This window comes from Gallus gallus, chromosome Z (assembly GCF_016699485.2).
Source record: "Gallus gallus isolate bGalGal1 chromosome Z, bGalGal1.mat.broiler.GRCg7b, whole genome shotgun sequence".
In the NCBI taxonomy this organism is placed as follows: domain Eukaryota; kingdom Metazoa; phylum Chordata; class Aves; order Galliformes; family Phasianidae; genus Gallus; species Gallus gallus.
Genome location: NC_052572.1, coordinates 84459655 through 84487300, shown reverse-complemented (window position 1 = coordinate 84487300; position 27646 = coordinate 84459655).

Here is a 27646-nt window from a genome sequence, read left to right as displayed (position 1 = left end):
TTCATTCATATTAAGATAAATTATTAGAAGGAAATGATTCACCTCATGAAACATTCACAATCTTGCCACCATTTTCAACATATTGATTTGGGCTTCAATCCGGTTCTTGTTGATTTCAAAGAAAACATGATCAAACTTACAGAAAACAGCTTTCAGCAACAGAGTTCTGCTAAAAGCCTTACTGAAAAATGATTTCACTTGATTTATAAAAAACTGCAATTATATTTTTTCACATTCACGTCTATCTGAGGTTTGACTTCACTAATCTATGTAAAGGAAGCCTAAACAACTTGAACTTTTCAGATAGCTCAGAGCAGATTCATATATCAGATCTCAATGACAATGACTAATCACTCACTCCAGAGAAGTTCACCTCATTTTCTGTGGTAAATAACATGAAAAATCCTTAATTTCATAAAATTTTGGTCAATAATGTATTAATGAGTAGATGTGTAGCAAAATAGGAAGAAAACCTTTTGCAGTATTTCAGAATTTCATTTCAACATTTAGCTCAAGTATTGGTTGTAGTTCAAGTACTGGATTAAACAGAGAACCAGCTCTATGCACATGTGTGTGTCTATGGTTAACAACTCTACTTAAACATCAGTGGAATTTTCTATTGCATTTGCTCTAGGGCATTCTTTAAAATGTTCATAATTCTATTATTTCACAATCAACTCATACAACCTAGCAAAATATGCACTATCCACTAGAGACTGGTTACATACTGAGTTTCATATATCAAAGTTTTGTCATGTCTGAGCTATGGTAAGGAGAAAAAATCCACTTGCAGTTTTTCTCTTTCCTTATTAAACAGTGTAGTGTTTTCACTCAGACAAAAAAATCAGAAACAGGTGTACGTATTTTACTCCAACTGCAAAAAGGGACAAAAGTCAGCGAACAGCTATACAAAATCACGCAGCAGAAAGGTGACAGTTTTGAGGCAATGAGCATATGCAGATGGGTACTTTCAACAGCAAAAGTATTCAAGCTTAATTATATCTCCATCTCATTCCCCTAGTCTCTCTTCCTCCCCTGTGTTTTACTGATCCTTTCTCTCCCAGGCTTTAAAAAAACTAATTGTCTTTGATCCTTTTAAAGTTAGTAACTGTCCTACATATCTCCTCTTGTTCCTGTTGATTTTTTGGGGGGGCTACCTGTAGACATCTGGCAAGCAGTAAACTTACTGGTAACAGTGTAAATTGAAAGATATTGGTAGCAGCAGGAGTTCAGTATGGTTAAAGCACATAATTGGATTTCACTGAACTAGAAGTACTACAGTTGCCTGCATGAAGTTGAGAATGGTAATATCAAAGCTAAGGAAAAGAGAACATAACCAAGAAGTGGGCAGCAAATTCCAGCTGCGCTGAGTACACCCTGAAAAACCAGGATTTGTCTACGTGATTATAGTATTGCCATGAAACCACATAAACTATAATTAATTTGCCAATTACACACAGTTTATCATGCAACTCCATTTTCCCTTCCTTTTCCTATATAACACTTCCAGTGAATTAACCAGAGGAAACCTTGGTAATGAACTGACAGACATGAGTGATCTTAATAGCCATAGGCCATCCTCAGTTTTCTATTCTGTCCAACATAAGGCATTTTAGAATAGGTATTTATAGTGTTCTGGTTATCCCTGTAAATGGAAATGGTATTTGAGGTTCACAGTTTTTCTTCCTAGACAGCTTTTTCTGTAGCTAGCCCAGGAACATGAAATGGCTCTGCTATCAGATTCCTCCTAGATAATCAGTGAGTTCCCTGACAGAGCATGACAGAGGCTTGAAAATGTTTCAGAGCTTCTTCACTGATCAGAAAAAAAAAAAAAAAAAAAGAAAAAAAAAGTCATTTTAGCTACTTATGGTAAATCTGAAGTCCCCTGTAGTCTGAAAACAACAAATTTTACATGTACACAATAATGGACTGTGAGTGTTTACAAAAGAACTGATTCAAACACTTGTCCACCCCCAGTGATAGCTTCTTAGCTGAACAGCTTGAATAGCAGTTTCTTTCATAATGAGTTTGTTCTTCTCTGGCCATACCATTATTCTGCAAACAGAGCTATGGCACAGTGAAGTCCAAAAATTGTATCTTTGTAACTGTATTTGAGTAGAAAGCTATCAATCCTCCAGCATACAAATACACTGAAATATAACGTATGACAGCTCATTCACCTTAATTAGAACTTATTAGAACCCCTTTTGATTCTTACAGTGGTGAATCTAAAGCTCTTATCTGACAGGTTAATGAGGATCTGAAATGAATAGTGTTAACTAGTAACAAGGATCTACTGAAATTAATCATCTGTTATTATTAACATCAACAACTAAATTTTTAAGGATTAGTTTATGTAAGATAATACCCAAAAGGGAAAAAGCCAAATTAAAATGTTACCAAGTAGCCTATTTCCAAACCAAAAGCAGGGTAACAGCTGTATTTTTGAGATAAGTTGTATTTATCCTTTCAGAGGGTTGTGTTGGGTTTGTTTTTTTTTTTAATTGAAATTTTAAAAGTAGAATTTTTTTCTGTGTGAAAATGTTGAAGTTGAATAAAGAAATACCTTTGTCATAATGAATGACTGAGCTATGGGACTTAGTTCTACTGGACATGAAAATGAAGTTGACAAAACTAAAGCCTCTAAACCAAGGCAATGTCAAGTATTTTAGCCATCTCTCATGGAAGTACTGACTCTGTTTATTCCACTTTTCTGGAAAGCTAGTCTCTAGCTTTTGGAAAAAAGACTCCAAGCTGTGAAGCTGGCTTCTGTTATCATTCAAAATTTCATTCTCTACAAAGAAGAGAACTAGGGGTAAACATCATAACAGAGCTTTTTCTTTTGAACACTATACCTTCACATCTTTAAAGAATTGCTCCAACTGACATCATCACTGTACTGGAAAGAGAACACATGAGAGATAAAGAAAGCAACTGTTGGTTTGATAATACTTTCCCAAATCACTCTCTATGTAATTTTTTATCCTTTTCATGCCTCTGTCTGACCATAAGGTGGTTTTAAATCAAATGGTTTGAACAATTCTAGAAGGAAAGGAAAAAAATCCTCTTCTCAGCAATTAATTTGAATTTATAACCAATTATTTGCCAAGCATTCTTATTTATTTTTTGGAGAAGTAAAGTTGACAGATGGCTTTTTCCATTACTTTTGTGGCATAGCTCCATTATGTCCTTTCTTATTCCTTTTCTTAAAAGCTAAACAACCCATTTTAAGTGACAGCTTGGTAAACATTTTCTATGTCATAAATATTTTCACTGTCGTTTTCCTACACCTTTTCATTTTTTTCTTGATAGATGGTATTTTATCATCTGAGAGAGGTAGCCCAGAATGGAAACCATATCCAAAACATTCTGTGCATTAAAATAACATTAGACATCTATCAGAGTTTCTTCGTGTATTTCTTCTAAGACAACCAATCTCTGAGATTATCAACTCCAATGTAAGTGCATTCTACAGCAATGTGGGGGATTGCAGTGTGTGAGAAAGTCCTGAAATCAAGGAGACTCCAGGGCATGGAGGGACCTCATATATCCTTAGAGGTGCTGAGAGAAATACGAATGTTCCTTAGCTGCATATCATGACAGGAGCCAGAATGCCAAGACTTCCTCCAAGCTCAAGATCGGTGCATGCCTAACAGTAACAAATCAGCCAAAAATTGCAGTAGGCCCACATGGATGAGCAAGGAACTCATAACAAAACTCAAATGGAAGTGTTTGGACACTTGGGAAGAATAAAGAAGCATTATCAGGGCATGCAGAGGTACAATGAGGAAGCCTAAGGTCCACCTGGAATCAAATATGGCAACGGGGGACAAGGACAACAAGAAAGGCATCTTTAACTATGTCAATAACAAAAGGAAGAGTAGGGAAAATATTGGCCTGCTGCTGAATGAGGTCAGAGTGCTGGTGGTGACAGAGGACACTGAGAAGACAGATACTGAATACCTTCTGTGCTTCAATCTGCTAAGACTGCCTCTAGGAAATGGCAGATTATGGATGAAAGTGAGTCTGGGGAAAGGAAGACTTCCCCTTGGTTGAAGAAGAACTTGTAAGAAATCATCTGGGCAAACTCAATATATAAATCCATGGATCCGAATGGAATGCACCCATGACTGCTGAGGGAGCTGGCAGAAATGATTGCTGAACCACTCTCTATCATCTTTCAAAGATCATGAGAACAGGTGCCTGAGGACTTCAATATGTTCATTAATAAGAACAAGAATAAAGACCTGGGAAACTACCGACCAGCCAGACTCACTCTGACCCTGGGAAGGTGATAGAATAATTTATTATGGATATCATCTTCAGGCAAGTAAAAAAAAAAAAAAAAAAAAAAAAAAAAAAAAAGAAGCTTATTAGGAAGCTTATTAGTTCTTTTTTTGAACTTTTTCTGAGGCAAAACACAGAGGTAATATCTACATGTCGAGGGTTCTGCTACTGGCCTTAATCCAGGAGTCTTTTCCAGCTACCTGCAAATCTAAGAGAATTAGACAAATTGGACCCTACACACTCATATGGAGCTATAAATCTAATGACAACACAGCAAAGTGTCAGTAGGTTCTTGAAATGTCACACAAGCAAGCAAAGCATTATCAGAAGACTAGTGTATTGAATCTAGCTGACACGAGCAGAAACAAAAGAAAATTAGTAAAAGCATGTGCTTTGGGCAAATTACAGATATTTATTTTATCCTTCCTAAAATTGCTTATTTCTTTCATTTCTTTGTTGGATTTTTTGATGGCAAAATTCTATATACTATGGGAAAACTGATGACCACGAAAGACAATATATTTCTAGATAAATATTTATCTATAATATATAAAGATCTATTACACATACATAACTTACCTATCATGACTTTTTATATCCTCTTGTACCAGGAAGGAGGAGGAAAATAAAACAGGTAATGGACTTCTTGAAGTAACATCTTCTCTCTCAGGCACCACATCCAACTGTCACATATAGCCTCCTAATGGCACTCTGAAGCCACCTACATTTTAAGCAGCAGACCACCTGTTATTCAGCTCCTGCATGTTCCCAAGCTCATATCTATTCCTTGTCTCTCTCAGGCTTTGTCCCAGATGGATGCAATCTAAGCAAGATCTAACCAACCTTTATTCTTAGACGAGTATTATTACTTCTGTCAAAGCTATTTCTGTGACATGTTCAGGCTTCTTTAAGGAAAAGAATCTCATGAAGTATAGCAGTACTTCAGCTTGAGAACGTGGTTTCAGCTTGAGAGACAGAGGTGCTGGATTTGTAAAGTTCTGGAATCAAAGTTCCTATCTCTTTATCATCCTTTCTCCTCTGTAAATCTATCTTTGATGTTTCTGTGGGATTTCCCAATCACCTATGATGATTTTCGTAAAGCCTCATTTCTACATAGGCTACAACTGCAATGTTTTTCATCCCAGAAACTAGTAAGATGTATGGATAGAAACTAGGTCTTGATAACACTAAATTTGATCCCTTTATTTCATTTTTACTTCTCATAATTATTGCGTATAAGAAGGGGAATCACCTATCTGGACAGTAGCACAGCCCTTGAGTGGTGCAGTAAAGGGAGAAAATGTCTGACACAAAGGAAGAGGACTCTCTGATCAGTGACAGCAGTTCACTAGTGCCTCCATCGGTCACTCTCTCTGAAAGCACAGAGTTTAACCAAATACTCCAGAAGGAAAATCAGAGCCTTCAAGAAGAGAATCAAATCCTTCAGCTAGAGGACATATCCTTGCATATCGAGAACAAAGTTGATTGCCAGCAGAATAAACTTACCCAAAGAGAGAATAAAGCTCTTTTGGTAGAGAATAGAAATCTTCATGAGAAGATTGAGGCAACAGACAGATGTTAGCCAGATACTATGGTCCAGTCTACAGAACGGAACATTCAACAGCAACTAATGGTTAAAAACTGGCATAATTATGCCCTAGGCTAAAGCCTAAGAGGTTTGAAAGTGGATTGAAATCTTTGTTCCCTAAGGGCTAATAAATTACTTCTGGCAATACATATCTACAGAAGTTTGCTTTATTGGGATATTGAACACTACAGAAAACATGCTTCTGGCTATACTGTCATTGTAGGATCTGTAGCCCTGGGTATTTGCACATCAAATCACATTTCCTTACCTAAAAAAACAAACAAAGCAAACAAATAAACGAACAAAAAAGCAAGCAAATGAATAACAACCAAAGCACATAGTATATAAAAATACCACCCCTCTCACATGCAAAGATATTATTTCAGAAGCTTGCAAGTGAAAATCCATACCAGAATAAAACACCACATTAAGACTACCTGGTTTTCATAGCAAACCATGTTCAGTAGTTCATTCCATGGATGCAACCAATCTTCTGTGCCTGGGTCTAGCCATAAGCAGTCTGTTACAAACCAATCTTTATCACTTAACCTTGGTTTCAAGTATCTAGCCCTTTATTTTTCACAAGGATAGTGTTTTTGGCTTAACTACCTCTTGGCTTACCTCTTTGGAAACGTATGTGAGCATAGAATCACAGAACCATCATAGAATGGCTTATTTATACTTATTTGTTTAGAGATCATCTGGTTCCAACCCCCCTACCTTGGACAGGGTTGCAACTCACTAGATCAGGCTGCCCAGGGCCCCATCCAACCTGTGCTTGCTTGCCTCCAGGGATGGGGCATACAAACCTTCTCAGGGCAGCTTTTTCCAGTGCTTCACCACGTCTGAGATCTATATCTCCCTTCTTTTAGTTTTAAAATCATAAAAGCATGTAAAAAATCAGTGTCTCTCCTTTGTATAAGCAGTTGATAAGCTTCTTAAGTGCTGGAAAGCTGTAATGAGATCTCTCCAGAGCCTTCTCTTCTCCAGGATGAGCAAGCCCAACTCCCTCAACGTGTCATAATAGGGGAGATGCTCCCGCCCTCTGATCATTATCATGACTATTCCCTGGACCTGCTGCAATGACTCTATGTCCTTCTTGTCTTGGGGACCTCAGACCTGGATGCGGTACTTCAGATGGGGCCTCTCACGAAGGCAATCACCTCCCTTGCCACCCATTCCTCTTTTGCTGCAGCCCAGGGAACAGTTGGCTTTCCAGGCTTTTTACAGCCTCATTTCTACATAGGCTACAACTGCAGTGTTTTTCATTCCAGAAGCTAGTAAGATGTATGGACAGAAACTTGGTCTTGATAACACTAAATTTGATCCCTTTATTTCAGTGACTTTATTTCACTGTACATGGATACAAACTCTGACAAGAGAATTTTGGCCTATGGTATATAATTACATGTGTTCACAACATAAATCAATGATTATATTACCACATAGTATGGCAAATTGTTTTTTAGGCAATAAAAAGTCATTATCAGCTCCAAAGGAGCAATTATGCTGCACACAGTGTCTTCATATTATGAATAACTCACAGAACTCACTCTAAATTAGTCTACTGACATGATGGCAGATCCAAAGACAGTAGAACGCAAGAGCCTGAACATTCTGAGTACTAAAGAAATTCTCATCGAGGCTTCTTGAATTGATAGGAATACATCAGCACAGACACTGAGAGCATATCCTTCTTCAATGTAAAATATTGTTTATTTCAGCCAATCCAGTTAGTTTACAACAACCACTCTTTATAAAGGAAGCTGTCACAAAGAGGTTGTGCCTTATTTACCTAATCAAATAGGGATTGCCAACCCATATTTCATAGTGGAACACAGCACTCCGCATTCACTCTGCAGATGCATGGAACCTTTCTCACAAGTCAGACCTTGCCATCTGTGCCCATCTTCTGAGCCATGGCAGTGCTGTGGGTGGAAATTAGTGTCTGAAACAAATCATTGTCTTGACTGGACAGAAGGACTCCGGGTGGTTATGCTACGTGGGTGAAAGTGCCACAAACAAGGACTCCTGTTACTGTTGGTTTTCTTTCCCTCTTAGAAGTGGTCTTGAAGAGATGAGAGGCTAGGTTTACAGTGCAGGAGAAGATTTAACATAACAAAATCCTGAAGAGACCACCTGTAAATTTTGTGATTCCACTTGGTTTGTTCCATTCAAAAATCATTTCTCATGCAACCTGTAAGTCAATTATTGGCCATGTAGGGCTGTTTTCAGAATCTACAGTATTTATGGCCCTAGTTAAAGCACAGGTATGCAAGACACTAACTATAATATGTGAAATTATATTCTTTCAGTGCTGCACTGGAAATCTCACTGGAAGCAATGAATTTCTTTTTTCAGGCCTATGCCACATCAATAGCTGGAGAAATATAGATTTTTTTCATTTGTATGAAAAGAAAGACTTGTTAGTGATTTACCTCCGATGTTTATAGGTTTCCTTTTAGCACATAGAGAATATAGCAAATTGATTTTAGGCAATAAACATTAATATTATTTTAGGACTCAGAGGTGCCAGTGCCTTATTGTATTCAGAATCTCTGTATATTTTTCCATTCTATTTTTCTTCTGCACTCAGAAAAATATAAACAGTATTCTTCCATTCCATGTTTTCTTCTTCTTTTCAAATACTAGTTAATGATACTTTAAAAATGTGCTAAATATAAAATTAAAGAAAAAAAAAAGAAAAAGAAAGTTATAAATGACTGTAATTATGGTGCCTGTTACTCTTCATGGATTTAGTAGAAAAACAAAGTTTTAATCCACAGCAACTTCTAAAACCATTGGAGCTAAAAGTTAATTGGAAATTAACTTCATAGTCTGTGTAGATTTTTACTGCTCAGTCATGTGTTACTATAGAAATAATACATATTTAAACAGGCTTTAAGGTGAGTGACAATAACAGAAAATATTGCTCTGCAGTAGAATGCTTTGGTCAACTCCAATTTTTTTTTTTTTTTTTTTTTTTGCGTTTATAATGGTAAAAGAATATCTTACATTTGTATTTCATATACAAGTCACTGCAGTTCAGTTCATAACCATGATGTCTCTCTCTCATGTATTGAAGCCACCTGCAAAATTGCCCATGATCTGCACAACAGAGAAATGCAGATAACTACTGGTCTAGGGGCTCTGTACTTTGTACTTTAACCCACAAAATCATTTATCCTGGTTTCGCTATAAAGCAAATCAAGGTCTAAATTGGGAATTATCACAGAGCAAATTTTAGTCTTTGACATTCTAAGAATACGGGTCATCTGTCCAAAAAATAGATGGCAACAGAAGATTTTGGACATTTCCATCTCTCTTTTCTAACTGGGTTAATGAAACTTGTAATGTTCAATGCATTGCCTATGTTAAATATAATCCAGTGAATGCAGATACTCGAGAACTACCATATGAAACGTTTAAAATTCACATTGGGCAGTAACAAATATTGAGCAACTTCTGCTTCATTAATTTTCACAAGGCCCTGCCCATGAGTGTGGGAATCCAAAACAGTTATCATCAAGTTTTAAGAGAGTTTATCTAGAGAGTGCTGCAAAGGCCTTGTGCTGTAAACCATACCGAACTGCCACTGTGCCCTGTTCATCACAGTGGGAGGCTTGAGTGTGTGCTGAGAGTGGTGTGCACTCTTGCAGTTGCACACTTTCTGGGTCTCAGGAACTTTAATGGTCCTTGGCAATTTTTTTTCTGTCAAATACCATCACTTTTAATTTCTTGTATCTTTGAAGCTATGTATGTCTGATCTACCAGGCAGTGTGGTACAACTTTACATGGATAGCTGATAACGAGTTGCTGTGGGACAAGAAGATGTGTGTGGTGGTGAGGATGGTGAGGGGAAAGAAACACAACAAGCCTGAGGAAAGCCTTGGAACTGTGTGACCCTCTGTAGTGAGAACACTTTTTCCTTCACTGGCAATAGATGAAACATCTATTTATCACAGGAAGCTGGTGGTCTGCTTCTGCAAGGAATGTACAAGAAGCTCCTCCTGGCCTTCAGGTGACAGACATGTATGCAAATCAAATATATAGCAATAACACTTTAAAATTCAGCTTTCTTGTCTGATGCCTTGTCTTTTCACTATTCTCCTGCTAGATCAGGTAAGTAATAATAAACACCATTAGAGCTAAGGGAGTAAATTGAAATGAATAATTTAGCCTCTTTTTCTGCCTATGGAATACTAGTGAGTAGATCACAGTCTTCTTTAACATATCCATTATTCTAATTTATTCAAAAAATACGCTTGGTGTAATCTTCTGTATGCTTGTAACACATTTACTCTTTGTGATGCCTGGCTATGATTGATTAAATAAGTCACATAATGTCTATATTGTTACCTGTGTAAACTCTTAACATTGTATGTTAAATTAATATATATTAATTTATGTTTAATTTGATTACTACTTAGACATTCATTTTCTTTTAAAAATCCAATAGAAAGATATTGTGCTGTGTCATTTTTAACACACATTGATTGGATTTTTAGTTCAGAATGTAGGATGTATACGTCTCACTAAACATAGATTTTTGCAAGTGCTGAAAATTCTACAAAATGTGAAAAAAAGCATCTTTTCTTATAATCTCCAGATGATTTAAGAATTGATTCCTAATGGTGTGATGCACTGATTGTGTTTATGTACTGGTTTTGTCTAGTCCCTTTAATCTGTAATGTTCTCATTCTTTAAGTTTTCTCAGCATACACTGATTGCATTATTTTCTCTGATATATATGCATTATCTTCGTGATTTGTCTCTTGCTGTGGTCATGTGGAATAACTGTAGAGTGATCTGATACAAGCACTGATAGATTGAGTCTAAGAGTTATTCAAAAATACAAAGCAAAAGTAAATTGACTCATAGACATAAAGTGAAACATCTCCGATGTAATCAGTTAAGATGACCATGCCTGTTATAGGTTTAATGACGGGTATCATTAAAAGCCATTTCAATCTTATCATTTAAAACCAACCTCAAAATGCACCCAAAAGTCTACCTGAAAAAGAGACAGACAAACAAGCAAAAAATCTGAAAATTGTAAGCAGAACTGTCTTTTACAACATGCAATTTTCTGTAGATTTGTTATAAAGGTCAAAGCTCTATACAGACAAAATTAAAGTCAGAACTCTTCTTCAGTAATAATCTAAATGTAAATACTCTTTAACCCACATCCTACCATGAAGATAGAAACAGAGGAGCCACAGACTTATACAGAATTACACAAGAAGGGAATTACCACTGCTGACTGATGCCTGTAGCCAAAGCAAGACCTGAAGCCCCAGTCTAAGAGACAGGACACAGTTTTGGCAGAAGTGACCCAGTCTTCAATATCTAAAGTAGTCTGAACTGATTTTAAAATGTGTGAAATGGTCAGTTACTCAGAATCCACCATGAATTTTCCTGTGAAACAATACTCATCACTGAAGAAAGACTAACAGAAGGTGTCATTTTTTACAGTTATGATACCCCTGCCTCCAAGCCAAGCCTTTCTATGATTCTATGACTCTATGATACAACACCTTGGAGAATCTTTGTGTTTCCCACATCTTCCAGGTGAAATATGATGTTTCCTTTGATGGAGCCTGGCAATCTCAACATGCATCTAGAAGCCTGGAAACATGTTGTCGGGATGCAGAGGTTTCAGCCTGACAGTAACAGGAAAAGTTTCTGTTCTCTCGTCTCCTCATAGATTTGCCAAAAGGAAGAGTTGAGATCCTTGAAATTGAGCTTCCAAGGTTATATTCATTTTTAAATTCTATGGACTATTTTCAAAGTATAAATTTTTACTTTCTATGGGAGAGTCTCAAAAGTACTCTGTGTGTTTCGAGGTGGAACAATTCCCTCCTCCCTTCTCCCTAAATCCAGAATTTCCTAAGAAATTGAAAGGTTAGTTTTAGACATTGTCACTTAGAGAAAGATGGCCTCTGTGCTTCACGCATGAAACACAACTAGTTCCTCTACATGCAAACAACTCACAGTGGAGCACAACTCACACTGGAGCACCTCACCTATGGAGGCAGGCTGAAGGAACTGCTCTTGTTCAGCCTAGAGAGGAGAAGGCTGTGGGGAGATCTCATTGTGGCCTTCCAATATTTCAAGGGAGTTTATAAACATGAGGGAAATGAACTTTCTACAAGGTCAGATAGTGACAGTACAAGGGGCAATGGTTTTAAACTAAAGGAAGGGAGATTTAAATTAGATGTTGGGGAAGTTCTTTAGTGAGAGTGATGAGGTGCTGGAACAGGCTGCCCAGAGAGGTTGTAGATGCCCCATCACTGGAGGTGGTTAAGGCCAGATTGGATGGGGCCCTGGGCAACCTGATCTAGTAATTCATCTAAGTGACTGGCAGCCCTGCCTGTGACACAGGTTTTGGAACTAGGTAATCCTTGAGGTCCCTTCCAACCGGAGCCATTCTAGTATTCTCTAATATTATACTCCCACATAGTTTTCATCCATACAACATTCTGGAAAACATAACACTTATTGAAACAAGCTCTCTACTAATTTTGTGTCCAAGTTCACTGCAAATTTCTCAGTTTGTACACTGAGTCTTGATACTAAAGCATTTAGCTTGGATTTTTATTAGCTTAGACAAATATGGACGTAACAACATCCTAAAAGCCATGCCACAGCAGTGACTACAAATCTTGTATTGGATTCTCTGTGAGCAATCTCCTATTGCTGCCCAAAATCTTAAAAAAAAAAGAAAAAAGAAAAAAAACCCTAAGATTCATTTTTTATAGAAAAAGATTGTTCTTAATCTTTTAATAGAATTTACATTACAATTCACTGGAGCTGGTCAGATAAATGACAAAATATAGATCTCTGACTTGGTACCCACCATCACATTGGTCTACTGCAAGACCTAATGTTTTGTTTGCTACGTGTTCACAACATGAAATATTATTTAGTATCTCACCTCAACCTCACTTATTTAAAACATATTCATTATAAAAGATTAAACCTATAAGCTTGTTACTGCCTCTAAAGTAAAAGAATCTTGTCATTTGCCTCTGAGAGAAAGAATGAGAGAAAATACATCCTGGTTAGCTCTGAGATAACTAAGTACACTAGAATATAGTGGCTTTGTTAAGGTTAGCATAACTGTGCACATCTTAGATCTGTTGCATTTTCAGACAGTCCTTTCTTTTAAATAGCTTTATATATATCTTAGGATCCAGTTTACCAGTATAATTTCTGCTTTTTAGCAGTGATGTCTGCCATAATAACTGAATGTCCGTGTTCATTTTTGGAGTTCACATGAGCTTTTTCCTTCAATACATCTCTTTTTTATCAGCATTTTTGCTTTTGCTTTTTTTTTTTTTTAAAGTAGATTTCTTCTGTTAGAATATAGTTGAAGAATAAATAAATAAATTACAACCACCACAACAGTTGCATTTGTTTTCAATGGCAGTTGCACCCACTTCCCTCATCAGAGCCCAGCCAGCAGCGCCAATAAAATTTCACCATCCTAACCACTCAGATTATCAAACTGTAAATCACATTGTTACAGTTTCACTTTAATATTTCTTTTCTTTTCTTTTCTTTTCTTTTCTTTTCTTTTCTTTTCTTTTCTTTTCTTTTCTTTTCTTTTCTTTTCTTTTCTTTTCTTTTCTTTTCTTTTCTTTTCTTTTCTTTTCTTTTCTTTTCTTTTCTTTTCTTTTCTTTTCTTTTCTTTTTTCTTTTCTTTTCTTTTCTTTTCTTTTCTTTTCTTTTCTTTTCTTTTCTCTTCTTTTCTCTTCTTTTCTCTTCTTTTCTCTTCTTTTCTCTTCTTTTCTCTTCTTTTCTCTTCTTTTCTCTTCTTTTCTCTTCTTTTCTCTTCTTTTCTCTTCTTTTCTTTTCTTTTCCTTTCTTTTCCTTTCTTTTCCTTTCTTTTCCTTTCTTTTCCTTTCTTTTCCTTTCTTTTCTTTTCTTTTCCTTTCTTTTCTTTTCCTTTCTTTTCTTTTCCTTTCTTTTCTTTTCCTTTCTTTTCCTTTCTTTTCTTTTCCTTTCTTTTCTTTTCTTTTCTTTTCTTTTCTTTTCTTTTCTTTTCTTTTCTTTTCTTTTCTTTTCTTTTCTTTTCTTTTCTTTTCTTTTCTTTTCTTTTCTTTTCTTTTCTTTTCTTTTCTTTTCTTTTCTTTTCTTTTCTTTTCTTTTCTTTTCTTTTCTTTTCTCTTCTTTTCTTTTCTCTTCTTTTCTCTTCTTTTCTTTTCTCTTCTTTTCTTTTCTCTTCTTTTCTTTTCTCTTCTTTTCTTTTCTCTTCTTTTCTCTTCTCTTCTTTTCTCTTCTTTTCTCTTCTTTTCTCTTCTTTTCTCTTCTTTTCTCTTCTTTTCTTTTCTTTTCTTTTCTTTTCTTTTCTTTTCTTTTCTTTTCTTTTCTTTTCTTTTCTTTTCTTTTCTTTTCTTTTCTTTTCTTTTCTTTTCTTTTCTTTTCTTTTCTTTTCTTTTCTTTTCTTTTCTTTTCTTTTCTTTCTTTTCTTTTCTTTCCTTTTCCTTTTTTTTTTTTTTTTTTTTTAACTGATCCAACTATACTGTTAGCTCCCATCAAAAGGGATTAATTCCACTCTGCATTGAGCAGATGGCAGCTAGGTGACTGTGTGAGTAAAGAAGAATATAGGTGTGGGCGGTGTGATTGCTGACATTAGCTGAGCTAACAGTTCTCAAGCTCCATTATGTGTCCATGTGCTTGGGAGTGTTGGCTTATCAGGATCAGGCAGTTCAGCAACTCAATGAAGTATAAACACATGAAACAAGTTCCCCTGTATCAAATGGAGACTAAAATTAAAAAGCAGCTCTTTCAGTTAAAACATAACTTTGCTGTCATTTTAATGCTCACCTGCGCTTACTCTGAAGGATAACTTGGGAAAGGAATATACGTGCACATACAAATGCAAACAAAGATTTCAAAGAAAAGTGTTTCTTGAAATTTATTTTTCTACTACTAACTCTTCTCCTGTGCTCCAGGACGGAGCCTGGTGACCTCCTCTTTACTCACACGGACCACAGGCACCTGGAGAGCCTATGGATTACATCAGGTTTGAGATGCCACCCCTGGAGCTAAGGTACTTTGAGCAATTGCACCTTCGTGAAAAGCCTGTGAGAAGTGCTTCTAACACATTGTAAACGAATGTACAAAAATGTGTACAAAAATGTTAATACAAACAAAAAGGACAGAAAAACACACAATTTTGTCAGACAAATATTTTGCTATGCAGTCTTACCTTGCCTTAATAATATGACAGTATTAACTTGTGATCAGAGTTTCAGAAAGGGATTAGAGACTATTGAAATGATCTGAACACAAAGCCTCTTTTCAAAAACAAGCAATTTTGATAAAATGCACAAAGAATGTGAAAATTTATTAAAACGTGTCTATTGTCTGTAGGGAAATGATAAGTTAATGGTTTGATTATTAGGAAATTATGTAGTAATGATGGCTTGTCTTGTCACTTAATTACCACACACTATTTCCCATTAGCCCATTGCAACATTTTATTCTATTGTTTACAGGGAGAAAGTGTAAGTGCACGGCCCTGAGCAATCTTCGAGCACTGATAGAGAGTTTGCTCTTCTACTGTTGAGCAAATGAAAATAGCATTTCGTTTCCACTATCTATAGCCCTTGCAATATGTGACACATCAGGATAACAGTGTGGTTTTAACAATTTCTTGCAAAATATGAGGAAAGCAACAATACAGCGACAGTGATAGCTTTGGTTCTTGAGTCTCTGATTCAGACAGAATGGTCAGACTTTACCCGAGTAACCTTTAAGACAAGGTTAATGTTAGAGTGGAACACAGTGCTGATACATTTCTAACACAGAAGGATCACTGCTGTTAGTATGCTGTGTTTGGGTACACTTGACTGTGATAATACCTATAGCAGGGACACCCAGACTTCTGGGTTGCTTGGGCCTCACTGTGTGAAGAGGAATTGCCTAGGCCCTCGTCTACAAGGGTCGATCCAAAAGTAGTGCCTCCCATTTATTTCTGTGGAAGCTACGTCTGATACGAAAAGTACAATAACACTGCTGGATAGAAGACATTCCCAGCTACAAAACACTCTGTTCCAACACAGTCACCACGACTAACTGTGCATTTTTGCCAATGATGAACAAGAGCCTGTATGCTGTGCTCGTAAAAATCTGCACCAGTAGAGGTGATCCACTGCTGCTGTCACCAGTACTGAAATGCACCACACATCACCTCAGTGTGCTCACATCCACTGTTTGGTCTCCATAAATGTTCAGCAAGTGTTGATGAATGCCAGTGGATTCCATTTTTTCTGTATGGAGAAATTCAATTTTACACCTTTGCTTCATCTGTACTTCCATGTCAGATGTCATTCTGTCAGAGTGCTGCTCTCCTGCCATCTATTGCATGGCAACAAAATGTAATGGAATATTGTCAGGAAGGTTCAACCTCTACTGCCATACTCCCAACATCAATCTCTGATGTTATGGGTCAAGATAATAAAATAGGAGGTATTATTTTTGGAGCAGCCCTCATGAAATAATATAGTTAACAATTATATATTGTATTATAGTAAAAAATTTATTTAAATTTTTAATGCTTTTTATGTAATCGTAAATAAAAGACAGTAACCAAACTACAGTACTAGTGGGATAGTGACTTCGTTCCGGTTAAACTAATGCATTGGTTTGGTTCAATTGGTTGCAATCCTTGGTGAGTTCCCAAGCTGTCCTTCAGAGACTTTTGATGAAATTTCACTCTTCCGGTACTTCATCCTTCAGAATGTTTGTTCACAAATGTATGTACTGCCAAAAAGTGGTGACACGAATAAGGCGAGACTGTGAAGCAAGGAGTATTTCTGGCAGGGCTTGTAGAAGTCCAGAAAAAAAGACAATCCATTTTTTGATTGCAACTGTATACATTCCATTTGGAAATTCACAAGGAATGTATTTATGTTGACAGAAAATGGAGTCAGAAATAATCTACCTTCTCCCCCCCCCCAGAACTGATATTTTTGGAGGGCAATCTTGAAACCTGTTCTCAGATTTCTTTATCAGAACAGAAATCACGACAGCATGTTTTTTGCTGTTCACAGGAATGCATTCAGCCAGTGGATCAACATGCATGAAATTGTTTGCCATAACTTGAGTTAGCACTGCATTGCGCCCCATGCCCTGTTTGCAGCCCAGATAGGGTTAACAGATCACTGGCATTCGATCAGCCCTGAGTGGTGGCTGTGTGCTCCTTGCTGGCCCAGTAAGTATTACCTGAGAATACAGCTCTCAGGATCAAACACATATCCTATGTATAAGTTTTTATGATATTTTTTGTTTTCATTCTGGGTGAGTCAGGTATCACTCGTTGTTCGTTTGAACTTGAAAAGGTGAACAGCTAACACTAAATCATTTTGTAACAACAACAATAACAAAAGATACAGACATATCTGCTATAATAGCTCTTCTGAAAAAAAGTCATAGAATGTCCCAAGTTGAAAGAGACCCACAAAGATCATCAAGTTCAACTGATGGCCCCATACAATCCCAGTCTTATTTTTATAATATGAAGACCACATATTTTTTCTGTAATTCAATTGAATTTAGAATTATAGAATCATAGGGTCCTTAGATTTGGAAGGGACCTTTAAAGGTCATCTAGTACAATTGCCCCTGCAATGAACAGGGGCATGCACAGCTCGATCAGGTTGTCCAGGTCCTTATCCAGCCTCGCCTTGAAAGACTTGGGGACCTCAGACCTGGACGCTGTACTTCAGATGGGGTCACATGAGGGTAATCACCTTCCTTGCCACCCATTCCTCTTTTGCTACAGCCCAGGATACTGTTGGCTTTCCAGGCTGCAAGCCCACACAGCTGACTCATGTCCATCCAGCTTTTCATTCACCAGAACCCCCAAGTCCTTCTCAGTAGAGCTGCTCCAATGAGCTCTTCTCTCAGAAGAATAATTATAATTATTATTCTAATTCTTCAATTATTCAGTTTCTTCAAAATACTTATAATGAGAACTGAAAGCATCTCAGAATAACAGTAGCAGTGCAAAAAAAGTGTATAGAAAGCAATGTAAAAGCAAACTACCTTCTAAAGTCACATATTCAGTGTGTCTGTTACTTGTTCTGCGTGCAGCGTGCTGTACTCTCCAATTCTAATAAAACATTTAAAGTTGTTGATGTTAACAGACTTTTGCCAGTTTGTACAATACACTGGAAATACTTCACTGTAAAAACTCCTTTTATACCACGTCTCAGGAATGAATATGATAAAGTTCTTTGATTGAGATAATTCAGTAGTGATGTCAGGCTCTTTTTAGCTTTTTTTTCTATTACTGATTGCAATCAGTTACATTTACTGAAGGAAAATGTATGAGGAGCAAAGCTAAAGCAGTTCTAATTTGGTTGTCAGCCAGCCACTGGGAAGACATAAACCATCATAGCCACTGACCATTAATGTGTCTCCTGGTGAATTTTTTTTTTTTTAATATTCATATTGTACACATTAACACTTTTACCAAGTAAAATAATGGCACTGGTAAATGCCTCCTCACTGTTCTTGCCACCTTCAAGCTTTCTGACAGACTGTTTCGTTATGTGGCTGCTAGATTTATGTTGTATTAAATGTGAACCATCACTTCATTTGCATCTTTTCCAGGTAATTCAGCTTTTAAAGGCTTCTGTCAAACTTTGCAGTCAGTCATTACCACTTTGTGATGACAAATTCTACTTCTTCTCAGTCCACTCTGGGTGTTTTCATATGGCAGTTGTTGCCACCTCTAATTATCTCCTCTGTGTTTTAATAGTATCCAGTTGTGTTGTTTTACATTTCACATTTCAAACTGTTTAAAAATGATTATCCTTACAACTACGCAAACTCATTAAATATCTTATATCCCATTTACCTGAAAAGCAGATTGGTTAAGAAACATAAAGCAGTGGGAAAACAATGGAGAAAAATAATCATAGAATCATAGAATCATGGAATGGCTTGGACTGGAAGGGACCTCAAGGATCACCAAGTTCCAGCTTCCCTACCACAGGTAGGGTTGCTATCTGCTACATCAAGTACTAGATCAGATTACCCAGGGCCCCATCCAACCTGGCCTTGAACACCTCCAGGGATGGAACATCCACAACCTCTCTGGGCAGCCTGTTCCAGCACCTCACCACTATCTCAGTAAAGAACTTCCCCCTGACATCCAATTTAAATCTCCTTCCTTTAGTTTCTCCCAGACTGTATACTTATCTGTGATTACCTCAACCCAAGTGCAAAAACTTGCACTTTGCTTTGGTGAACTTCTTTAAGTTCACTAGGGCCCACCTTTTGAGTTTATCAAGGTCCCTCTTGATGGCATCCTTTCCTTCTGTGATGTCCACCACACTACTCAGCTTGGTATCATCAGTAAACTTGCTGAGGGTACACTCAATCCCACTACCTATGCCATTAATAAAGATGTTAAAGAGTATCAGATTCAAGACTGACCCTTGAGGAACACTGCTCATTATTGACCTCCACTTAAACACAGAGCCTTTGAGCACAACCCTCTGATTGTGACTTGCCAACAAATTCCTTTTCCACCAAATAGTCCATCCTTCAATTCCATATCTCTCCAATTTAGAGATAAGGATGTGCTGGGGGACCATGTCAAAGCCTTGCACAAGTCCAGGTAGACTACATCAGTTGCCTTCCCTTTGTCCACTGATGCCATCACTCCACCATAGAAGGCCACTAGACTGGCCAAGTATGACCTTCCCCTGGTGAAGCCATGCTGGTTGTCTTGGATCACCCACTTGTCCCTCAAGTGCCTTAACATGTCTTCCAGGAGGATCTGTTCCATGATCTTCCCAGGCACAGAGGTGAGGCTCACTGGTCTGTAGTTTCCCACAGGTCCTCCTTTCTCCCTTTCTTGAAAATGGCAGTGACGTTTCACTTTTTCCAATCCCTGGGGGCTTTGCCTGATAGCCACGTCTTTTTGAATGGAGAGTGGCTCAGCAACCACAGCAGTTGTGGTTCAGTAACACTATATCAGTAATAATGTTTACTATATCAGTAACATAGTGAGTTTATTTTGGCAAAGTGTTTTGGAAAGCAACATAGCCTATAATGTCTCACCTTTTCACCCGATTTAATGTCCATAAGAATAATGAAGTCAAATTTTAAAAAAACAAAGGCTTTATGCAACAGACTTTCAAGTAGTAGGGAAAAGCTTTGCAGAGTAGAGTGTGGTATTGAAATTCACAATACATACATAACTACCTGCTCTGCCAGAGCATTCTCCTTATCTCCAGGTTATTCACCCACACATCTATACAGCTGATACCCAAGGGAGCCTTGGCAATACCTCCTGCGTACCCCTATAAAAATGATTTCTGGCAACCTTGCTGTTGTTTTGTCCTAAGTCACACAGTGGGCAATGTCCTGAGTTGTGGTGTCAGAATCTACCCGGACGAAATGTTTGGCTCCTTGAATTTGCATGTCCAGATATTTTATCAGTCAGTCAATTGCCTTCATCTTCACTGTGAATACCTTTGTTACAGACATCCTGCAGTCTGTTCCCTGCTGACTTATGCACAAGTTGTATCTCACGTGGAGAGAAGGGCATATAATTTTATAGTGATGTGAGTGTAAATTGAAAATGTCTGTCTGCAGGGACTGATTAGCATGTATATACTCTAAGGTGACTGAAGGCAAATAGCTTTGTGGTTGTAAACAACTAGCTGCAGCTCCTTGCCCCACATGTAGGACATGACCCCCTGAATGAAATCAGTTAGCAGGAGCAGAAGCAAAAGTTTTGGGAATAACAATGGCTTCAGCCTTTGTAATCTGGTATTTCATATCTCAGTGATACAAGTATGGAGGACAATGTGGGACGTGTATTAAAGAACTTCTGAAGAAATAATGAACAGTGATAAACAGACATGATCAATAGATTCGCTCCAGTTTAAAATTGTTATCTCATAATAATAATAATAATGTTGCAGCTGTAAGGTCTTTCAACTTATTCAAATATGAATCAGGAACAGATCTTTCTATCCACTGGGTAAAATTTACATTTATTCCTTTGTATACCATACAGAACCATTAATCATTCTAGCAGCCTCTCTACCTCATAGGAGATGTAGGGAAATGATAATATTTGATGAGTGTAATTGATCCTGTAACAGATGTTGTGTCACCATTGAGTAGACTGAGCCTCCAAAATTAAGGTGGCTCAAATAGATTTGGACTGGCAACACAAGGGTGAATTATTTCTGGCTTGGTGGACCCACGAAACCTCGGGTCATCAAGGAAGATATGCAACATATAAGTGGGCTAGAGAACAAGGGGTGGACTTAACTGTTAACACTATAGCACAGATTATTCATGACTGTGATAGATGTGTAGTTTCCAAGACTACTGCCATTAGATTATTGACAGGATTCAGAACAAATATTCAGGAATTATTTTAGTCATGATTTTAACATGATTTTAATGTGATAATATCTAGTTACTCATAAACACGTAGCATTCATACCTTAAGTTTCATGAAAGTGTTATTTGTAAAAGTTTTCAGAAAACTAATGAGGAGGGTTTTATATACCTAATGATGCTGTAGAATAAACAACACACAATTAATATAGTAGCTGTGTGCGTATAATTCCTCAGTTCTCCTCCAATCCTTGATAGTCACCATTTGAAAAGTGAAAGTGGTAATTTATAGTTAAAATAAAGGTCATCCAGGGAAAACAAATCATGGAAACAAGTTGCATATACCTTTCCAGGTTTGCTTTTAAAATTATTGTTGCTTTCATTCATGCTAAAATGACCTCCTTAGCTGTGCTCTTGGCAAAGAGACAAATTCAGTTACATATCATGATGAATTTGAGGAAGTAAAATCACATACTTTTCTACAACAAAGCAATGCCTTCATGATGCATAGATACTCATCTGAGCGTGGGGTGGAACCACCACTTCCCCACGTTTGATGTTTTCACCTCTGTCAACTTTTCATTATCTGTAACACTATTATTTATTATTCTGCTGGAAGGTGGGTGTGTTGGTGAATCCCACATATGTGAAGGCTATACTTTACACAGATGTGATTCTTCACAATACTTTAAAACAGTATTCCTTTTCTAAAAATGCATGAAAGCATAGACTGGTGGCAGTGCCTTCTAATTTCAAATTGTATAGCCACTTACTGCCTATATTTCTCCTTACTGAAGGGAAGTATATATTTTTTGTTGAGTTTTGTCCATCTTGATTCTCCAACCCAGTGGGAATTTTAAATGTATTAACTCACTATTCCTCAGCTTAGCAGCTCCCCGTGACTCTTGCTTCCCTTCAATAAATCTCGGCCAGTAAAAGAAGGAAGGAATTTACCTGCAACAGCTTCATGATACAGTAATTAAAACTGATAAACAGCTGTAAATCTGACAAGAGATTTTATAGAAGGCCTTGCAGAGTTGGGGAGATACTAGTCTACAGTGTTTGCTTTCCAATCCTGTAGGCCAGAGGAACAAAACAGAGGTAGGGGAATCAACAATTTCTCTTGTTAAGAAAAGCACTTGGGGGGGACACTATTCAGTAGAAACCCCCCTGTGAAGCTGTTGCAGATCATGAACATTGGTTGTTCCCCAATTCTGCCTGTGCACCACTGTGTAACTTAAACAGGCTTGAAACTGAGAACACTCAGGTGCCTCTAGTATTCAGTAGACCACCTGCAGGCAGTTTTATGTGCCGTGGGTTGCAAAGATGAGCGGAAAGGACTTTCAACACCATTACAGGCCAACGCCACACCTATTTTCTGCAGCACAGCCATAATTCTCTTCCAGCTCCATGCCTTTTGGCTCTGTCATCGCTCAGAAAAGCATTGTCTATTGTACGCTATCACCACTGGGACACTTCTGTCCATATCTCTGCCTCTGCACTGTTCACTGAACTGAACACTTTGGATCCTTGGAAGAAACATGAATTAGGTCACTATTCTGTGTGAGGATATCTTTACTTATTTATTACAGCATCTAAATTCTGCAGGGCAAGGAGATGGATAGCCAGCATTATTCTCCAACATAGCTCACGATGAAGGTGGTCTCAGCAGCTGACATGAAAGCAGGATTTTCATCTTGGAGACACCGGGAATGCATAGCCAGCTTCAACATCCATGTTAGATCTGCTCTCAGATGTTTGTCTAGTTTAATCTACTTACAGAAGAGGGATTTTTCTTTTTTATGCTTCAATTTTTTAAGATACAATTTGCTATGTGATTTTGTAAGTGCCGAAATAAAAAAAAAAAAAAAGTATGGGGAATTTAGTTTAGCAAAACTTTGCATGCATTGGAATGTGTATATGTTTTATTACTGTTTGATTACCTTTCATTTACACAAAAGAGATTTGACTTTATATTCCTATTTTTTCACATTGTCTGTAGCAGTTTATGAGGTCTGTATGCAATTTTGAATTGTTTTTAACAGTATTATTAACTGCAGGGAATTTCTTCAACATTAAAATATTGAACAAAAAGATAATGAACATTGTCAGAAATGTTTGGAATGTTTGAATTCTGTGTTTAATGTCTGCGAATCTGTATGTAGCTACTTGCCAATTTCTTCTGATTAAAATGTGAAAATGAAGGCTATTCATTATAAATAGTGCAATTATTATCTACCCTCACTGCTCCTTTATTTGTTATTTTTTTTAATGAAGCTACTTCATTACGATGAGCAAGGTTAGAGTTGGTACTGAATTTCATCCTCCATGTCCACAGAATTGTAACTGGACAAATGAAGCATCTGCCCAGCCCAGCAATGATCAGGAATTGGTACAACATGCTTCAGAACGAGTTACTGCGCAGCATAGCGCTGTGAACATACAGCATAGTGTTGGTTATAAGTTCTGGCAATTCATGGGTTAGAAATTCCCAGGTTTGGAATCTTTATAAAGATCCTTGTTTTTAATAGCCACTGATGAATGACCTTTTCAGATCTCTGCTCCACAGTCTTCTGTGACAATTAGCAGTATAAATAATAATTTCATGTGATATCGAAAAATAAGTTTATTTTTATTTGCTTTCAAGTTATTGCCCAGGAATTTGATAAGATGTTCCCTAATCTGGTATTACAAGTAAGAGCAAGGAAACTTTTCCTTTCCAGCCTTTCAGTACTGCTTATAATCTTACAGATACACACTCATCGCTTTTCTTCTGGATTGTCTCTTACCCTGCAGAAGCATCCAGACTTGTTTAGTTTATTTGTTTGAAAATTATTTCAGAATTCTGAGCATCTCTGATTCCCTTATCTCCTTGTAACATTTTCTGAGAGAATCTTGGAGAAGAGAAGGGCTGAGGGCACCTCTCTGCAGTCTTCCAGTACTTGAAGGGAGACCTACAGGCAGGAGGAGTACCAATTTTTAAATGGTCTGATGGTGATAGGACAAGGGGAAATAGTTTTGAACTAAAAGAGGGAGATTTGTGTTAGATGTTAGGAAGAAATTTTTCACTCAGAGAGTGGTGAGGCACTGGCACAGGCTGCCCAGGGATGTTGTGGGTGCCCTATCCGTGAAGGCACTCAAGAACAGGCTGGCTGGGATCCTGGGCAGCCTAATGAAGTGGCTGGCAATTTTCCCCGTGGCAGGGGGTTTGAAATTAGATGATCTTTAAGACCCCCTCCAACTTAAGCCATTCTGTGATGATTCTATGAAAAAATGACCAGATCTATATTTAGGAAACAAGACTTATATTACTAGGTGCAAAGGGTTTCTACAGGAGTGTGATGGTATTTCTTGTTTTGCTCTCAGTTCTTTCATGTGGTTCTTCAGATGCTATTACCCCATGTGACCAAATGGTAGTTCACCATTTCATATCTCATTACTTTTTGAGGTCTTGAGTTAATGCTATCTTGAGCTGGTAACAAGGCTATAACAAGAGGATGAGATTGTGAGTGAAGTGCCCACCTTCCACATCTATCAGATACCTAGTGTAGCATCAGAGCACCTGAGTGCCAGAAATTGCTGGAAGAACTCGTTCATAATATAGTGTCAATAAAACCATTTTTAGGAAAAAAAAAAGAAAAGATTCTACTTGTCTGTAATCATAAGATAAATAGAAGCAGCTGGAAGGAGCCAGAATAAAAGTGACAATGGGTTGAAGAAACCAAGCACCTCCTTGGATCTCAACTGTTTCAAAGTGGTTCTTTTCAGGAATTTGCTCGTGTTTCCCTTGTTGATTTGTGAAAAGTAGGCAAAAAAAATTATTGGCAATTTATCCTAAGAAGTTCCAGAATATATGAGATCATATAAACTCAAGGATTTTCTCATGAGTGAAAACATTAAAATAATACATTTTCCTTTACTGCTATGGTTTTATCATTCTTTTACATGTCAATCACATACTAGTTCCCCTGGCTCTTTAGCCAGGTTCCTACTTCTGAGATATACTTTACTGATAGCTTGTTTGCTTTTAACAACTTGCTCTTCAAAATCTTTTGAGTCTGTTCTTATTTCAATTTTAAACACAGTCCATCTGAAATAATATTACTTTCTATTCTGGCTTTTTGGGACCAATTTTATATTCTAAAGAACATCTTTTAACTGTTTCCTTTATACTTTCATTTCTTAACTGTGAAAAAAAAAATATATGTATGTTTCTTGTGTGCACTTTCCTTGTGAAAAAGGAGAGTGGCCTTTGCCAGTAGCATTACTTTCACAATTTTCAATTTTTTTTCCCACAAACTTGAGTATAAGAGTATAAGTGTCCTGCAACCTTCTTTCCTTCTTTCTGGTGAAAATCTCTTTATTCTGTTGACTCTTGTAGTGCTAGGACTAGCCAGCTCAGGTTAATAAATACTTACCATTAATAAATCTTCTGTTTTCTTCCTGTAAATTCAAGTATAAGTTTCTTTTAAGTAATTTATTTGTCTGTACTTATATTTGGGTCATATCTGGTTGCAAGACATGGTTGATTTGGAATCTACCCTCAAATTTTGCCATACACAGCAGCTAACTCAACCAATAAAACTGTAAGAGCCCTTTTAACTCCTGCCCGGATGCACAGTTTTCCATGTCCTGTAATCTGAATTACAGACAATGTTTGAGCTCCTCCTGAGAACTGTGCAATGCAGTATATTTTTTCCTCTTGTCAGTATTTATAGTTGTATGAGAAAAACTAGTGTAATTTTTGCAAACTGATGTAATATCTGTTTATAGTCTCTCATTCAGCACATGCTGAAGCCATTTGTTTTATCATTTACTTTTAAAATAGATGGTATGAGCTTTGGAGAGATGTTGGCTATTGCAGTATGTCAAGATGCAAAACAGTGTTGTCATGGGTTCTCTCCTCCAAGACTGCTAAGCCAGAAAAAAAATGCCTAGGAAATTCCAGGCTGTTAAGCAGATTTTAGATTTGCTTTGTGAAATCCCTGTCATACAATAAACCATGCACTGAACAAATTGTGAGTAAAAATATCTCAGTTATGCTTTTAAACTTCTGGCATATCTTGCCAAAATATGTTCAGCTAAGGCAAAACAGGTCTCCAATTTTAGGGAAACCCGCTGCTGATCAAGTAGTAATAGAAGTAGTGTTGACTGCACATTTATTGCCATATTACCACCAGTGCTCAGAGCAGATTCTCCTTGATTTATGCCAGAATGCATTAAATTCAAAGCAGTGACATCCATATGAAACAGTTTAACCTACAGCCAGTCTAGCATACTCTGTGGTCACCGTTTTTTTTGAGTGTTCAAGACCGTCACTGCATTTGATAATGAAGTACTAAGTAATGCTGCTTCAAAAGAAATAACTGTATTTAAAACATTATCAGAATGAGAATCCATGAAAAATATGTTATGGAGAGAATATACATTCTTATTTTCATGGTAAAAACTGCTGTAGAGTTAATATCAGTGATAGTCATAGTGTCAATATATAAAGTAGTGTTTACACAGATAATACATACTGATCAATTAACTGACAGGAATTTACTGCCTCTGGTTAAACATGTTCAAGCCACAGAGTATGTATCTTAGAATGATTTATGTTTCTTCATCACTCAGTCTATTGTTTCAGTAAATATCTGATTTCTTTTTGTTTAGAAAATTACTCCAGCCAGCAGACAAAAAGCAATATATAATATAAATACTTAAAATAAGTCATTTGGGGTTTGGTACAAAGCTCTTTGAAGTCATTGAGGTTGCCATTGACATCAGTAGCTTTTGAATCGGGTCCTCTAATGGATGGATACAATAAAAGCTGATGACTGAGGAGAAGGTTAAAGCTAAAGGGTAGATAAAAAAAGATGAAAGGGGGAAAAATTGCTGCACTCACCCAGCTTCATACCACTTGTGGTGAATCCATCAGAATCTTTAACCATTTAAACTAAATACAAGTTTCTCTTGATCACAATCTATTAAATGATAAGGAGAATACAATAACGGTGTCCCAGATTTTAAGGTAAGGTAAGCTATCAAATCAGGCTTTGTGGTGCTCAGAAGTGTTGTGCTCATACAGGCTGCAATCTATTTCAGAGACAGTAAAGGTTTCACTACAATGCTAATCAGGTATTCAGTATTTTTCATGGGTGAGTCTTTTCTGGTAATCTCTGTTTAGCCAAGAAGTGAAACACCAAAAAATTATAGCACTTCAAAATTCATACTTTAAAGCCCATTTAAAATAAAACAAAACAAATCTCTCTTTTTGTAGCTATTTTTTTTATTCCAGAAAGCTCCTCCTTCCAAATATTGTCCTCCAAGCAGAGGGTGTTTTTTTTTTTTTCTTTCTTTCTTTCCTTCTTTCTTTCTTTCTTTCTGGTTGTAGCACCATTTTCT